The sequence below is a fragment of the Silene latifolia genome, chromosome 4, assembly GCF_048544455.1.
Source record: "Silene latifolia isolate original U9 population chromosome 4, ASM4854445v1, whole genome shotgun sequence".
NCBI lineage: Eukaryota > Viridiplantae > Streptophyta > Magnoliopsida > Caryophyllales > Caryophyllaceae > Silene > Silene latifolia.
Window position 1 is genome coordinate 65396498 of NC_133529.1, and position 9713 is coordinate 65406210.

At 40.7% G+C, this 9713-nt stretch overlaps 1 non-coding gene across 1 annotated transcript; it reads left to right on the forward strand.

Moving 5' to 3' along the window:
- The first annotated feature begins 3686 nt into the window (after positions 1-3686).
- On the forward strand, positions 3687-3793 carry LOC141654184 (small nucleolar RNA R71). Its single transcript, XR_012547748.1, has one exon. It is a non-coding gene; the product is annotated as a small nucleolar RNA R71 (small nucleolar RNA).
- The last annotated feature ends 5920 nt before the right edge of the window (positions 3794-9713 follow it).

Consider the following 9713-nt stretch of genomic DNA (forward strand, 5'->3'; position numbering starts at 1 on the left):
CACTAAGGCCTAATGCTTTACTCAAAACATCAAAGGTGATGCGCCTATTCACATTGGCAAGGCGAAACTCGATGTATGTTCTAGTCTCTACCTTAGTCACTTTCAATGAACTTAAGAATTCCAAGGTAAGGGAGGGGTATGTCAATTCTCTTGTAGTAAACAATTTTCCCAACCCCATGGCTTCGAAGAAGGCTTTTGTTTGTTCAAGGACACCCAACTTGTTCAAGGCATCTTCACATATGAATTTGGTGGGTAGAATGGCTTTCTTAGCATACTTGGCAAATGTATCCCTATGGGACTTAGAAATGAAAATTACCTCCGGATAGTTTGATAATTGAGCAATTTCCGGAGTTGTTGATGTTGTTGCTTCCAAGGGAGGATCTTGTTGTTGTTGAACTTCCATGTTTGCACTAGCAACCACCATAGCCATTGAAGCTTTCTTTGCTTGAAGGCATCGTTGCCTTTTTTAGAGTGCCTTTGCCTTGAGTGCCTTTGTTGCTCCTTTTGTTCTTGCCATTGTTGATTATACCAAGAAAAGATTGAAAATCTTCAATTTCCAATTATGCCCAAATCGATTTTAAGATAAAAGGATTTGTCTTTGTATTTCAAGAATCGACTCAAAGGTTGAAGATTTTGGTGCTTGGATTGATTATTGTTGTAAAAGGAGTGATTAATTGTTGTTGTAAGGAAGTTTGAATTTGATTTTGTTGAATTTGGTTGAGGAAATCTTGTTTTTAGTGATGGAGAGGATGAGGGTTTTGGGGTTTTGGGGTTTTGGGGTAGTGTTTGAATGTTTGAATGAATGAAATGAATGTGGGAAGGGGTATTTAAAGCACCCAAAATTTTCAAAACTGCAGGGGGAAGACGAGCGGATTCCCTTCGGGACGCTCGGATTCTGCTCAATTTGGCTTCAGGAAATCTCGCCTAAAGACGAGCGTCTTTCAGTGAAGACGAGCGGATTCTGCAATACAAGACGAGCGAATTCCCTTAAAGACGAGCGGATTATCTTACAGCGATTTTTTTTAATCTGCACTGGCAAAAAGACGAGCGTCTTCTTGCAAAGACGAACGGATTCTTTCAGATGAGCGTCTTCTCAACTGGGACGTTCAGATTCTCTAACAGACCAAAATTTTCAATTTTGCAGCTCATTTGGACGGACGGATTATTCCGCAGACGCTCGGATTCCCATAAGACGAGCGAATTACCCATAAGGACGCTCGGATTCCTCCTGGTCTACCCGGATTCAGTTCCATCCGTGCACTTGCATATCCCGTGTCATTTTCATTCTTCAAATCCCGTGTTCTTCATTGTAGGGGCACTAGGAAGGCATGAGTAGCCTAGGCAATTGCTATCCCCACACTAAGTTGAAGCACTACACATCAATAAAATCATTAGTCCCTCCCTCACTTCTCTCAAAAATGATAAATATTTTGATCAAGGCACAAAAATCCAAAAATGACAAAATGCAATGTAAGAATTAAAATGCAAGTTTGGGAGTTGGAAATATTTACAAATGGTGGTTTGGAGAGGACTCCACCAAACTCTCATCCTTAGTGAGATGTCATGAGGGCATGTCCAAGGTGTTGTTGATGTTACTCAACACCTTGAAGATGTAGTCAAAAGCTTGTTCATTGTCATGATAAAGATCCTCAATAGATCTTTGCACTTGTTGTCCTTCATGTTGGTCTTGATCGATAGCATTACCAATGTAGGGATTAAAAATCCCTTCAAACTCATCGTCCCAAAGTCCACAAACTTCGTCTACTTGATCATTAAAAATATCTTGAGTTGATAGAGACAACTCTCCCACTTTCTTGTTTTGGCCAATGAGGCCCTCTTCTTCATTGCTTGACTTTGGTGAGCTTTTCAAGCTCTCTTTGTTACAATTCACTTGCTCTTTTGATGGAGCATCATCGACTTTCTTCTTCCATTGGAATTCCGACTTCTTCCTATCATCCTTCCGGCTATAATGATCAACCATAAAACATGGTTCATGCAAACGGGGAGCTCTCATGGTCTTGTCAAGATTGAAAGTTATGCTTTCATCTCCCACTTCTAGAGTGAGCTCTCCATGCTTCACATCTATTACCGCACCCGCGGTGTTCAAGAAAGGTCTACCTAGAATGATTGGAATATTGGAGTCTTCTTCCATGTCAACAATGACAAAGTCCACCGGGATGAAAAATTTCCCAACTCTTACGGGAACATCTTCCCATATCCCTAATGGTGTCTTCGTCGATCTATCGGCCATTTGGAGTGTGATATTGGTGTATTTAAGCTCTCCCATCCCTAACCTTTTACTCACCGAATACGGCATAACACTCACACTAGCCCCTAGATCACATAGGGCTTTGTTGATCGTGGTGTCGCCAATGGTACACGGTATTGAGAAGCTTCCTGGATCTTTGAGTTTTGGAGGTGAACTCCCTTGAAGTATTGCACTACTCACCTTAGTGAAGGCGATAGTGTCAAGCTTCCAGATCGACTTCTTTTTCGTAAGGATGTCTTTCATGTACTTTGCATAGGCCGGCACGTGATTGATTAATTCCGTGAAAGGAATCGAGACTTCCAAATTCTTCACAATTTCCATAAATTTTCCAAGTTGGTCATCAAATTTGGGTTTGGCTTGACGACTTGGAAAAGGAAGTCTAATCACAATGGGCTCCTTCTCCTTGGCCTTGTCTTCATTTTTCTTTGAAGATTTTTCTTTTGATGGTTCTCCATCCTTGGAGTTTTGCACAACTTCTTCTTTGTCACTAGCTTCCACAACTTCATCCTCAACTTGCTTCTTTGGTGCTTCATATCTCGTACCACTTCTCAAGTGAATGACACTAACCGTTTCATGTCTTGGGGGATTACTTTGAGGTGGTAATTGCCCCTTTTGTCTTTGTGAGCTTGAAGATACTAGTTGAGTCAATTGGGTTTCCAACATTTTGGTGTGGGCTAGGATGTTGTTGATGGTGATTTCCTTTGCTTGACTATCCTTTTGCATTTGAGTGAGAAACTCTTGTTGATTCTTTTGCATTTGGAGGACCGCTTTTTGAACATCAAAACCTTGGTCATTTTGTAGATTGTATGGAGTTTGATTTTGGTAACCTTGGTTTGGGTTGTAAAAGGGTCTTTGATTTTGGTTTCTCATGAGAGGTGGGGTGTATGTTGGTTGAGGGTTTTGAACATTTTGGCTTTTGTATGAGAGATTTGGGTGGAATTTGGTGTTTTCATTGTAATAATTGGAATAAGGGGTACCACTTTTGTATGCTTGAAAAGCATTCACTTGTTCATTTGTTCCCCTACATTCACTTTGGTCATGTCCCAAAGTTCCACAATTCTCACATATCCCACTTGGGATTGATGAAGATGCCGTCATGGCATTAACATGATGCTTTGGTGATTTTGAGGCTTCTTCAAGTCTAGCCATAGCTTTTTCGAACTTCAAATTGATGGTATCAATGTGAGCACTAAGTTGAGCACTCAATTGAGTAATAGAGTCCACTTCATGTTTTCCTCCTCTAGTAGCCTTGCGAGGTCTACTATATTGTGAGTTATGGACCGCCATTTCCTCAATCTTGTTCCAAGTTTGATTGTCGTCAACTTCGGTGAACATACCATTTGATCCCATGTTTAGAATGTTTCTTGAGTCTTCATAAAGACCATTCCAAAATTATTGTACCAAGAACCACTCGCTAAGTCCATGATGAGGACATGAGCGACAAATTCCCTTGAATTGCTCCCAAGCTTCATACAAGGATTCTTCATCTCTTTGCTTAAAGCCCGTAATTTGAGCTCTTAGCATGTTAGTCTTTTCCGGTGGGTAGAACGTTTTGTAGAAAGCTAGAGCCAACTTCTTCCAAGAATCAATTCCGAGAGTAGCCTTATCAAGGCCTTTCAACCATTGTTTTGCGGTGCCAATTAGAGAAAAAGGAAATAAGACCCATCGAATTTGGTCTTGAGTTACACCGGTTTGTGAAATCGCATCACAATAGTCACAAAAAGTCTCCATGTGAGAGTGAGGGTCTTCACTAGGCATCCCCCCAAATTGGCTTCTTTCGACTAATTGGATAAATGCGGATTTGGAAATAAAATTTCCGGTTAAGTGTTGTGGTGTGGGAGTACCATTGGGTAGGTTCTCCTCGGTGGGTACGGAATGTGATGAAAATTTAGGCATTGTGGGTTGATTTTGTGTTGGATTTTGTGTTGGGTTCTCCTCACCTTCTCTTGCAAAAGGGTTGATGAAATCAATAGTGTTTGGTTGAATATCTACAACCTCACCAATACCTCTTAAAGTTCCTCTAGCAAGTCTTCTATTGTTTGTCAAAGTCCTTTCAATTTCGTGATCAAAGGGTAACAAGTTACCTTGTGATCTTCTAGACATGCAAAATATCAAACAACTCGAAAATAATTAGAACAAACATTGAGGAGTTTTACTTCCCCAAGGCAAAGAAAGACACAACTAATAACAATCTAAAAAAAATCTAAATCAAGTTAACACCATCCCCGGCAACGGCGCCATTTTTGGTCGGTACCTCTTGTGAGGTTTAGTTTTCGGTACTTGTCGTTAGGAGCACCTAGACCAAAACACTATTTATAACTCCACAAACAACTCTAAAATTAGTAAAGAGGCAAGTAAAGGTCGGATCCTAAGGGACGGGAATTGAAATGAGATTTTCAATTGCAACTAGCGGTGTCTAGGGGTGTCACAATTTGGGGTTTGAAGTAGAAGATCACTAAACTAAATAGCAATGAAAGTAAACAAGCAAGATGATTAAAAAGGGATGTAAAAAATTGATAAAAGGCACTAGGGTGTCATGGGGTCATAGGGGATTCATGGGAATTGATCATACAAACATACTCTCAAATTTTAAGCAAGCAATTATTGTTGTGATGGATCGAGTTGGTTTATATCTTACAATCCTAGGAAAGTTTGGGTCCCGGAGCCGAATCGATTAGATTTTACAACACCTACAAGTCGACTTAATCTTCCTTACTCAACTATATGCATGGTCTAATGAGACTTGAGTTGGTTTATGTCTTACAAGTCTCATTGAAAAGATAAGTGATGGGTAAAAAAATGCAAGGATTCATAGGCTCGCATTTCATCAAACATAACATGTGCATAAGTTGAGATCGCAACAAGCAAGAAAATAAACTATGAAAACATATTAATTTAAGCATGAATCATCCCTTATATTGGTTTCCCCTAATTACCCATTAACCCTAGCTAAGGAAACTACTCACTCATTATCATGTTGAACATGCTAGCAAGGTTGTCAATCATACCAACAAAGTAAAACATGATGAATAAATGAAAATGATTAACAATAATTAAAAAGGGATTAAGAGAATTATACCTACTAATGATTCCAATAATAAAGCAAAGAATAATAGAAGCACTTGATGATTCATTGGAAGGTTGTCAATCTCCCAATAATAACCCAAATAATCTTCAATTACCCAAAATGAAAGATGAACAAAAGAGAGATTAAGGAAATGAGATTTGTATTAAGACTTGATTAAAAGTTGGTTGATTACAAGATTAAAGAGAGATTTAATTGATATAAACTACACTAAAGATTGATAAGAAGAACATGATTAGCTAATTAGACTAGTGGGGTATTTATAGTGGGGATTAGGTACATAAATTAGGGTTTACTAAGGGCTTAAATGACGATTAAGTCCTTGAGGAATCGCCGGTCTCAAGAGAGACTCCGGTCTCCTTTTGGCCGGTCTTTGAAAAATATGCGCATCATTCATTGAACAAGTAGAAGACGGATTAGCTGTCACACAATCCGAGCGTCCAGGGCACGGGACGGGCGGATTGTGGGTCTTTTGGACGAGCAGATTCTTGGGGTGGACGGGCGGATTGAGGTGGTTCTGGACGAGCGTCCAGCTGAGGAAGACGCTCGGATTGCTTATGCTGGACGGGCGGATTGTGGGCAATCCGCTCGGATTCTCTGTCAGCTTCTTCCTTTCTTCTTTTCTTCCTTTATCTTCATAAAATCCTTGAGGATTTCCTCGGGGATGCAAGGATCTTTTCTCATCATTGCCCATCTACTATAGTATGTACAAAGGCCTTCTAGTCTTGTCTTCTCTTTGATGCTTGGTCATTGAATTCAATCAATTTAGCTTCATTTTGCCATGAAAATGCAAGGTTTGCACTCCTTTCTTACCAAGGGATCAAAACCTCAAAGAATATGCAAAATAAAGGACTAAAGACAATAAATGACCCAAATATGCACTAAAAAGCATGGGAACAAGGCTAATTCGGGGACTAAATACGCTCAAATTATGGTCACATCATCAGCAGGGTGCATCTTTATTTGATTGAATCCACTGGAAGCATCCATGAATGTCAGCATCTCATGGCCTGCTGTGGCATCTACCATGGCATCAATATGGGGTAAAGGAAATGGATCTTTGGGACAAGCTTTGTTCAGATGAGTGTAGTCTACACAGACTCTCCACTTTCCATTCTTTTTCTGCACAACAACCACGTTAGCCAGCCATTCAGGGTACATTACTTCCCTGATCATTCCCATATCCAAGAGTTTTTTCACTTCCTCATTAATTATGGCATTTCTTTCAGCTGCAAATTTTTGTCTTTTCTGTTGTACAGGGTTAAAAGTTGGGTCAACATTGAGTTTATGTAATTATATCAGCACTAATTCCAGTTATATCAAAATGTGACCAAGCAAACCAAGATGATTTATTTTTAAGAAACTTTACCAGTTCGGGCCTGACACTATCTGGGGCGTCAGATCCTACTAAAACATACATGTCAGGGTACTCAGGGTGCAGAATTACCTGATCTGTTTCCAATCTGGGAGGTGCTACATAAGTGCTCCTGACAGGGTACTGTAATTGCTATGCAAGGGACTTACCTGCCTTGGAAGGCTTCAAGGCTGTTGTGTAGCATTCTTGGGCTGTCTTGTGATCCCCTTTGACTGTGGCTATGTCCCAGTCTATCGGTATCTTGATACACTGGTGATAGGTTGATGGTACGGCCTTGATATTATGAATCCAGGGTCTACCCAAGATCGCGTTGTAAGATGACAGGCAATTAAGGACTCCAAATTTCTCATAGGATGAGACTCCTTCAACGTAGGTTGGAAGGTGGATTTCTCCTAGAGTGCTTCTAGTCTCTCCACTGAACCCTACCAAGACGCTGGATATTTTGGTGATTTGGTCCTCGTTAATTTTCATGGCTTTTAGCACGTCAAGCATGATCAGGTTTACTGAACTGCCTCCATCTACCAGGATCCTTCTTACTGTAGCGGTTCTAATCTGCATAGAAATTACCAGGCCATCATGATGAACATCAGGAATACCTACTAGGTCACAATCGTTGAAAGTGATTGTTGGGATATGATCTGGTTTGCATGGTGAGACAGTCCTTGGCGTCCTGGCTATCTTTTTTTCTTTGAACCGAGTCGGGCCGCAGATTTACGATCCACCGGATATGAATTTTACTTCATATATTGGAGGTGGTGGAGGAGGCTGCGATCCGCTTGTGCTCCGATCCTCTTTGCCCGGTTCGCATTCGCCTTTCGTCTTGATCAGGTCTTTTAAGTATCCGGATTTCAGCAGATAAGCCACTTCTTTCCTCAGGGTGAAACAGTCATCTGTCGTGTGTCCAATGTCCATGTGGAATTCGCACCATTTGGAATTGTCCCTTCTAGGGTTGGGATTTTCACTTCTGGGCCATCCGACTCCGATCCCATGTTGTCAAGTCTCTCCGGATTAATCCTGCAATATCAACACTGAAGTTATGTTTGGAAATAGGTGGAAAAATTTTAGCCTTACCTTGATACTCAGGAGTCAGGTTAACTTTTGAATGATCTGGCCTAGAATATGGAGTAGGCCTGTAGTTGTTTCCTTTGTTGCTTTTCTTGTTGCTCTTTTCATAATCCTTTGGTCCACTGGGTGATCCAAGTTTGTAGCTCTTGTCTTCTTCTTTTTGATAAAAGCAAGAGTTTTGGCATGTACGTCTTGAAGGTATGGCGGGGATACTTAGTGAGCTCATTTGTATAAGTCGCCGTGTGGTAGCAACCCTTGCTGAATGCCTCTCTTTTGTTCCAACGTCACATCCTGGGAATGGATACTTTCTCTTTGTTGAATCTTGCAAGGAATGTCCTGAGAGTTTCATCAGGCTTCTGTGTAATTCGGTAAAGGTCACCGGATCGTTTCTCCAACTCCCTGCTACTCGCAAACTACTGGTTGAAGCTGTTGATCAGATTGGCGAAGGAATGGATGCTCCCAGTTGGCAGGTTGATGAACCATTGTAGAGCAGAGCCGGTCAGGGTCGTTCCAAATCCCTTACACATGCAAACTTGTCTGAATTCGCTAGGAATAGATGCAGCCAGCATTTTTTGCTTGTAGAGAGCCACATGATTTTGTGGATCTGTGGTTCCATCATAGATTTTCATGGATGGGACCACAAAATTCTTTGGTAAATCTACTTTTGCTATTTCGTCTATGAAAGGCGAATCAGCATAGCTGTCAGGGGCAGCTTCTTTCATGCTGGCAGGTACTCCAGGTATCATGTCGAATTTTTCATTAAGTTTCTTGATCTCCTGAACTACTGCCATCATGATGGCTGCTGCTGATTCATCAGGTTTTTCATTGTCATTCTTTGGTTCACCATCACCATCAATATTAATAAATTTAGAACCACTTGGGCTCCCAAAACTGGAAAAATCGATGTTTCTGATGATTGATGCAAATAGGGTTCCTGGCTGGAATCTAGAGCCTGCTCCTTGGGTTTTCTCTAATTTTTGTTTCAGAACTGACTCAGATTCTCTTAATTGCAGGATTTCTGCTTCGGTTTGGGCCACTTTTTCTTTCAAGCTTTCCAACTCAGCGATTTGTTGAAGAGCTGCGTTCAGTTGTTCTTCAATGGTAGGTTGGGCCATTTTTGTAGGATTTTTGAATTTTTGTGAGATGAGGAAAAAGGATTTAAAGAGCTAGATGCCCCACGGTGGGCGCCAATTATTTCGTGTGGATTTTGCGCAAGGCAAGATCAGATCAGAGTTGATTTAAGTGGGTTAACTAACTCTAGTTGGTCTATATGTCAGGTCGTCAGGGTGAAATATAATGCTGCAAATATAATAGAAATAACAGTAATAAAACAAAGGATTTTGTACGTGGAAAACCCTTAAATGGGAAAAAACCACGGGCACCAAGCCAGGAGAGGATTTCACTATTGTATTATATTTTGCACAAATGGGTGTGATTATCTAAAAATGATATGAGAATATATTGTATGCTATCTTCTCTTGTTGTTTTTTCAAATGATTTCCAAAGGTTCCTTATATAAGCTCTTGTTGAACGGTTGCTTTGATCCTGGCATTAATGCGGAATATTTTCCTTAATTACCCGCAATAATTCCAAATATCACGCCCCTTATTGCTGTATTAATTGCGAGATCTTCCTATTCAATGCTGCGCGTATATTCCTCTTATAATATTAGTTCCTGGTCTGATATCGTCCTGATATTTTGACCGTTGTCCTCTCCATGGGCTGGCGCCTGTCTTCATGTGTTCTGATAGCCTGACGTCCTGGCACCCTAATAGTCAGGTTAAGGTGAGGTACTGATCAGGGACGTCTGCGGATTTCCAGGCCTAACAATATCTAATATTACAGCTAGAAAATCTATTAAGTGGGAAGAAATATCTTTTCCTGAAAACTGGACAATTGTTAAGGCAATGCCTCCACAA